The sequence below is a fragment of the Ictidomys tridecemlineatus genome, chromosome 15 (assembly GCF_052094955.1).
Source record: "Ictidomys tridecemlineatus isolate mIctTri1 chromosome 15, mIctTri1.hap1, whole genome shotgun sequence".
NCBI classification, from domain to species: domain Eukaryota; kingdom Metazoa; phylum Chordata; class Mammalia; order Rodentia; family Sciuridae; genus Ictidomys; species Ictidomys tridecemlineatus.
In genome coordinates, this window is record NC_135491.1 from 20668158 (window position 1) to 20676246 (window position 8089).

Genomic DNA, 8089 nt, shown 5'->3' on the forward strand with positions numbered 1-8089 from the left:
AATGGGCCTTTCCGGCAACTTGAATGCAAATGAGAAAGGTGTTTGGGGCCAGAAGTTCCCTCCATTCAGACCAAATCAGAGACATCGATACATATTAAATCCAATTGCTAAAGGTTCTGTCTGTTATAGGAAAGTAGAATTCTGGACTAGCTCTAAGAACATCTTTCCTAATCTTTCTTTGGGAAAACTGAGGCCCCAGGGTGGGAGAAGTGGATGAGGTGGGCAGGCAGAGTCTAGAACTTGGCTCTAATCCCTCCTGTGTGCAGCATCCGTCTATTTGGCCTTTGCACCTGCTGGTTCCCACCTTGTGTGAGAATCGATACTCTTCTCTGATGGTCCCATGGCCGGAGGCTGGGCTGCTTTCTTCTCAGCACAAAGCTGATCTCTGCCTCTGGATTCCCTGGGCTCCCTTTTGCAAGCTATAAACACTGTTTTGCCTAAATTGATTTCTCCAAGTAGGGTGCTGGGGAGCTGTCTGCAAATGCAGAACCTCTGGCCCCAGACCACTCCTCTAGAATCACAATCTGCATTTCTCCAGGAACCCTGGGTGACAGGAAGTTTGGGAAGCCCGAGTCTCACGATCCTCTTTAGGCTTCATTTTCAGGATGCTTACACCCAAGTCTCTTCTTAGCAATCGGCTCATCTCAGATCTTTAGATTTTCTCTCTTCTGCTTTTATCTCTTCATTTTTCACATTGACAGTGTTTAATTGTCTAAGCAGTTGCAAGCAGGCAGGTAGAATGGGAAGAGGTAGATGATCAGTTGCCTGCAGACTGGACACTGTCCTCCCTAGGCCCTTCAGTCTCTCTCTTCCCAAAGCCGTGGACCCCCAATGGCTCTGTGTAGACTCCCCACGATCCCCTCCCAACCCTGTAGCCCCTGACCACGTCCTACTGCTCCCCAAGTCCCAGGACCTCCAGGGCCCCACATGGATGCCCGTTAATCACAATGAATCTCTCCTTACCCGCCCCCTAAAGCCCCATAACCCACAGTTTCCACAGCTCCCTTGCCCCTCAGGGGACACTCTAAGCCCCCACTGCCCCCTGGCTGCACATGGATAGCCTTGAGCGAGCTACAGTCCTTTTGAGGGGACTCTCCCTCTCTCCCAGCACTAGTGAACACCCTCATTCTCCGTTTGCACCGCCAACCCCTTCTCCCCAGACTTGCCCATTCGTTCGGCGTAGAATGCTAAGTCGTGAAAACTGTGTGAGGACGTTAATCTGGTGTGTTATTTGTAAATACATCATGATTTATACAATTATATCACCCTCAACCACAACCCAGCTAAAGGAGTCAGCAGGAGGGTTACGCCAGCCCAGGACTATTGTAATCATTCTTTTGTCTTGTAGCCTTGCCAGGCTGCAGGAACACCTGTTGGGTGCAGTGAGGAGAGTCGTCTGTCCAGTGGGCTCGAGGATGAATCATTACACGAAGCAGCAGCACCCACTCGTTGACTGATCAGCACACGTGAAGTGAATTGTGCACAATGGGCACCTTCGGGTAAAGCACTCCTGGAAAGCTGTGGGAAACGCGTCCCATTCAAGGCTTCAGAACAGAACTTCTCCAAGACTCCCTCTCTCTCTCTCTCTCTCTCTCTCTCTCTCTCTCTCTCTCTCTCTCTCTCTCTCTCTCTCTCTCTCTCTCTCTCTCTCGTGCCTCTCTGTCTCTTAGATGCACTTCTGCCCAACTTGAACTTGAGGCTCTCAGCCACCACCCTCACCACTATCGGCCACACCCAGGGACCAGTGCTACTCTGTTTTACTTAATACTTTTATTTCATTTATATTCATCCTTTTTTTTTTTACTTAAATAGATTTAATTTTTGAAAGAAGCTTTATGTCATTACCATGAATAAAAAAAAAAACTAATAGCACTTACCATAAATATGAAATAACCCTTAAAAAAAAAAAAAACCTTATAATGGAAACAAAACCATGTAATTAAATTCCAGCTCAATATGAAGGCTTGGTGAAGCCTGAGCCTTCTCTCTCTCTCTGTTAAAAGGGGACGGCCAGCCAGTGTCACAGAGGCTCCCAAGTGTGTCACAGACCCAAAGAGCCGGCCTCCCTGACCTCAGGAGGACTGAGAGCGCCCAGAGAAGCCCGTGTGTTCCCGTCCTGGCCAGATGCCACTGACACCACCTCAGAGGTCCACAGTGACTCTGGACATTTTGGGAGGTGCGGGTCCCAAATCAAGAACAGTGATGACGTCACTGTGCTCCTAGGCATCATGATATGTGTGTGTGTGTGTATGTCGGGGGGAGTTGTCATAGAGTGCCGAGCCGTGGTGACCACGGAGCCTGGAGGACTCTGGGTGGGTCACCTTCTCTCTTCTATCACCAGAGTCCAGAGCTCTAAGACCACGTGACTTCTCCCTCCTGTCCCACCCGCTACGCATGCAGCCAGACGAAGACATTTTTAAAAGGTGTGTTTCATGTCACGTGATGCAGACCACATGTAGGGAAAAAAACTACCCAGAGCTACCTGTGTGAGACTCCCTTCCCCAAACTAGAGAAAGGTCATGCTGGGTCATCAAATAGCAAAGCCAAGTGCAGAAAAAAGAAAAAGAAAAAAAAAAAAACCCACAAAACAACTAACCTAAAGGAATCTGTAACCCCCACCGAAAGCAAAAAAAAACCTCATCTTATTGTCAAAATAGAAGTCCAAGCCTCATAAAACACAGGAATATCCAAACGTAAAGCCAAGTTCTTCCACCCGACCCAGAACCCTTTTCCGAGCCAGGGTGAGGGATTGTCAGATAATCAAAATGCACGTGAGAAAACACAGCCCCCGATCCTTAACCGTGAGCTGCGATTAATACGAGCCGTTAGAGAAAGGCTAAAAAAAAGGAAGTCATGCATTATTTTTTTTTCCCCCTCACAGGTATAGATTTTATTTGACCTATTGCTTTTAAAACAGAATACCTACCCAGGCACACTTTACATGATAAAATTCAGAGACAAAAGAGAGAAAATGCAAATCAATTCTACATTACATGTATGTTGCTGCATTTGGCAAAATCAAATGAGATCTTTTCATCTCCTTACTGTAGAACAAAAACAGAGCAATATTATGAAATCTCACAGAGCTTTATTTCTCGGTGTCTTTTGTGTCCAGCCTTTTAAATTCAGGTTTTTCTGCCTTTTTTACTGACAAGCCCACAATTTTCAGAAAAGAAAGCTAGCATTAATTAAGACAGTGCCAGATGTAATTTTCTTGGGAAGTAAATTTCTGCACAACTAAAGGTTACAGAGACCTTTTCACTGTCAAAATTTACTACAGCCTGTGAATGTTAATGTTTCTAATGAAGACATGTTCTCTGTCCCTGAACTTAAAAGTACCCAGAGAAGAAGGCAAAGAGAAAAAAAAAAAAAAAAAACTCTATTTGACGAATATATCTGGAGTCTGTGCATTAATGTAGGGAACTCTTAGCTGCCGGTGCACGTTGTAATTATAGTGTTTGGATAGCCTTGTTTTCTAAACAAGGAATATTGCCATAAATTGGCAATTTTGCATGAGGAGTGGGATTGTAGTAGGTGCCTTATGCTACAAATGAGCCCGTAGTATAATAAGCATTTACCCCATTAGGTTTAAGGGCATGTAACCTTCTGACTCTAGGGCTAGCAGGGAGGGAGGCAGGTGGAAGACCCCCATTCCCCAAGGCTGGGCACGAGCATTCTCATGGGGGGGAATCCTGGGCTTCTAATTTTCTTATGTCCCAGCGCCTATGTTCAGTGGCCGCCTTGGTCTTCATAAATGCCATCTGGTTTGTTTCTGGCCAATGTTTTCATTTCGTTTTGAAGACCTGAGTGCCAGGGACAATGGCATTTTATGTCCAGTTCCCATGGAGAAGGCTGTCAGGGTAAAGGTGAAGTAGGACCTTCTGCCTCTTCCCTGGGACATTGCTGTATTCTTGCTAGAGGTCCCCAGAATGAGGAGTCAGCAGGTCCTAGTCTTAACACGTGTGTGTTTGGTGTTTCCTCTTGAGTAGGTCCAAGAGTGAGGTAACATGACCCTATTTGGAGTTAAAAGCGGCTCATTCCATTGACCTTGTGATATCTTTTCAGGAATCTCTATGAAGGAAATGACCCGTAATGACCACAAAGACATTCTCCGTACATCAAACCCACAATGACAAGCAGCAGAAGACTAAATATTCAACAACATGGGAATGATTGAACGAATCATGAGACGCCCACAAAAGGGAATATTATATAAGCATCAATCTTCCTGATGAATACTTTAATCCAAAGAAATATTCATGTTATAGAACACGTACAAAGTGAACCACGACGTTTTGTGAACTTGACTTTCTTTTGAAAATGCATAGAATCAAAATTGGAAGAAAGTATGTCAGATGGTTGCTACTAGAAGTCTTCAGGTGGCATACTATGGGAAATTTTTATTTTCCTAATTATCAAAAGCAAACTTTCTAGAAGTTCCCAGTAGCATTTTTGGGGAAGCAAGACTGGATCAGCATCATATTCCAATATGGACATTCTTAAATCCTTTACTCTCTGATTTATCATTGTCTCTATGCTTTTAAATCAGGAGTGGTGAATATTTTATGCAAAGGATCAGATAATAAATATTTTAGGCTCTGTGAGCTTTGGGGTCTCTGTTACAACTACTTGATGTTGTGGTCATGTTTGGCACAAGTAAATTTCCAAAGTCCTAGTGCAGGCTCTTAGCAGAGATGGCAAGAAAACCAGTAGCACTCTGCCTTTCTGGCAGGGCTTATGGGCTGAGCTGCTGAATCAGCTTCATGGGATGAGCCCCAGTCCTCTCTCCATCTGGTGGTTGGAGACCTCAGGGTCTTGCTTTGCACCATGTGATCAGCAGTGGGGACCTCCTCTGTTCCTGCCCTCTGCCTCACAGGGGGCTGGGATGGCATTTTCCACTGCTTCTTTCCGCTACTATCTCCTCGTGGTGGAATAAACAAAATCCGTGTTTTGCCTGGAATAGACCCAATTTCTCCTGTCGTCCCATAATTAATAACCCTGCTCCCTTTTGCTCTCCAAGTGTCTGATTTGCGCAGTAAGCTAGAGGATCGCCTCTTGCAAGGTGAATTGAGTCAAACGATAGCCTGTGACAGGAGAAATTCAGAGAATTCCACTACTTGCCCAAGTTGCATAAAAAGAAAATTCTTTAAAAACAATAAAAAGCAGAAACTCGCCATCGTAGGTAAGTGCAGTGGAGGACTCTGCCCACTGTCCAACTGACGGTGAGACTCAACATCTCAAAGTGGGCCTGAGACAGGGGACGGCACTCTGCAGCTTCCACAAATCTCAACCTGGTAGATCCTAAGAGACTGGTGATGATGACCCTTGGTGATTTTCCCTGGATGTAGAGCTTTGTAATTCTTCTTTCACGGCACACCCCCTGCCATGGCTGGACCCTGGGTGCTCACCTGCCGCTCAAGCCTCTCCCCCCGCCACCCCCGCCATTGTCTGTGACTGGGGTGACTCTCGGAATCTCCTCCGCTCAATCCCCTTAGGATCTCTTACCCCAAGGGGGTCAACAGAAGGCTCTGAAATGTCTACACCACTTGTGTGTCCAAAGAGTGAACAAGAAACACCACCGGCAAAAGGTCAGCTACACAACCCTGAAAGAACAGATTCAAGGAAAACACAGGCAACACTTTTTTCTCACTGAAGACGGCCATCCTCTGTGTCCTTGAGCCTCCTTGTCTGACTCTGGGAGAGAAAGGAAAACAGGTGGAGAAGCAAAGACACGGAGAATCCTGATCAGGGCCCAGAATTTGAGCCTGACCCTGGGCTTCCCCCAGACTCTGGCGACTGCAGTCCCAGCAGCATGGATAACACCCGGGGCCTTGTTAGAAATGCAGGTCCTCGGGCCTCAGCCTGCTCACCAGGGACCTCCTGAATCCACAGCTGGGGATGGGACTTTGGCTGCTCCAAGGTGGAGGAGCCACTGCCATCCCTTAACTGGGGCCCTTGCTCTGTGACAGTGAGGGAGGAAGGCGCTGGGGTTGAGTCGTCTGAATAATGGCAAGCTACCACATCAATGGGTCCTTTTCCTCTGCATTGATGGAGACCCCGGGTGTGTGGCCTCCCTCCTGGAGCTCAGGTTACTAAGGAAACCACCAAGCACCTTTGTCTACTCAGGTCACACACCGTTGGTCGGTCTCATCTGGCGCCAGAGTAGCTGAGGACAACAATGAGAAACCTGTCCAAAGGACACACATCCATGCCCCACCTGGGTGACAATGTCTGGGAGAGATCTGTAATTCCGGGAGGCGAAGTAAATGAGGAGGAGAGACAGAGAAATGGTGAGACCTGGGCCACATGATTCGCGTCCCAGGGTTGGCCGGAGGTGCCTGCATTTCTCTGCTGTTGAAAGCAGGGCTCCCAGGGATGGCTTTGGCCAGTGCGCTTTGCTGAGCCCCGTGAGAAACCAGCACAGGATGGATTCCTAAAGGCTGCTCCCAGTCGGGGCGGTTTGACTTCAGGGACAGTCCCGAACATTAGGGAAGGGCTTGGATGGGGCAGAAAACCTGCTGCAATCCTATTAGTTTTTCCTTTTTGTGTTTTTAAAATCTCTGGGTACGTGTGGGTGTGTGTATTTGTAGGTGTTTAAAATCTTTTATTCCTCCTCCCCTGTCTCCTCCCTTCTTTCTTCTCCTCCTCTTCTTCTCTCTTCCTGCCTCCCAGCCCTGGTAGACTGATGAGATACCTGAACAGGTAAATCACAGCCCACCTGGGCCCCAGGTGGAGCCCCAGGACGCTCAGGTACTGATGAGTCTCTGTCACACGGGCACCTCCACCCCACCACCACCTCCCTACAAAGGCCCGTTCTCCAGACACGGGAGCAGCGTGGGTCTGGGGGTATCTCTGCGAATCGTGCATCCCCTTTGTGAGCAGCCCTGGAGTCCCTCCTCTGGGCCAGCTGGTCCTGGAGCTCAGGGCGGGGGTCTATTCATGGGTAAGACCTGGCCTGTGCCTCCACCAGGCTCCTCCTAAGGAACACTTTCCCGGGCGTTGGCACTCCCCCTGTCCCTTAGGGAAAGTCCACCTTGGAGAGGAAATCTCGCAGCCCAGGACGCTGGGTCAGGGGCCTCCTGGGGCATCCTCAGGGAAGAATCTGGAGAAAGCGGTTCATCATGTCCCCGTGTCTCCTCTCTGACCATCCTGGTCTCACTTGACAAGTGCAGAGAGCTCAGAGCAGAGGCACCCACTGTGGGACCTGGAGGTGGTGACATGGCCGAAGCTCAGAGCTCCTAGGAGACTGCTCAGGAGTCCTGAATACGGGTGGAGAAGGTCACTGGGATGGAAAATTCCCCTGTGCCTGCGGAAAGGGCACTTGGAGAAGCTGGGGAATGACACAGTGGGTCGGCCTCTGGGTGCCAAAATGTGTGTGCCCACGCCTCGGAGGACGCGGGGCTGCCAGTGCTGCCCCGGGATCCAGTCAACATGGTGTCTCTTTCTTGCCCTCGCCCTCATCCCTGCTAGGATGGAGGGCCCCTCCCAGCTATCTGCCAGATTCAAAGAGGAACCCAAAGGAGAAACTCTAAATATGGCCCCAGGGACTGGAGAATAGCATTCCCACTCCTCATATTTTACATTTTCCTCCTAGGTAAAGAAGGGAGACGGGGACAGAATGCATGACATCATCCTTCCCAGAGGCCAACAAGGAGGTCAGACCAACGTGCATTTTTCATAGCTTAGATATATATATTTTTAAATTATAGTGCTGATTCTTGTTCAACTTGGGGACCATTATGACCCTCAGCTCACTTTCCACTGCCTGATACCTCCTAGAACTTTCTCTAGTTTTCATTTCCCAATCGCTACAGCCCTCCTTCCCAAATATAAGAGAGGGGCTTGGGAGAATACAGAGAGGTAGGAGGGATATTCCCCTTTTTCTCTGCAGCTAATACTATGTGGACTCATTCCTTAACCTCATCTACTTGTAGGTGACCTTGGCTCCCTGCTAGTCCCTGTAACGCCTCCCACATGGTTAACCATTTCCCATGTGGCTTGTACTGAGTCCCAAAAGCTGAAAACTCTTGACCCACAGAGCAGAGGGGACCAGCTCGGAAGGAGCCCATGAAGGATTCCTTCCAGCAAG

At 48.4% G+C, this 8089-nt stretch overlaps 1 long non-coding RNA gene across 1 annotated transcript; it reads left to right on the plus strand.

The window, feature by feature from the left end:
- Positions 1-787: 787 nt before the first annotated feature.
- LOC144371054 (uncharacterized) lies at positions 788-6616 on the plus strand. Its single transcript, XR_013431215.1, has 3 exons — positions 788-1499; positions 2004-2423; positions 4066-6616. It is a non-coding gene; the product is annotated as an uncharacterized LOC144371054 (long non-coding RNA).
- Positions 6617-8089: the final 1473 nt, after the last annotated feature.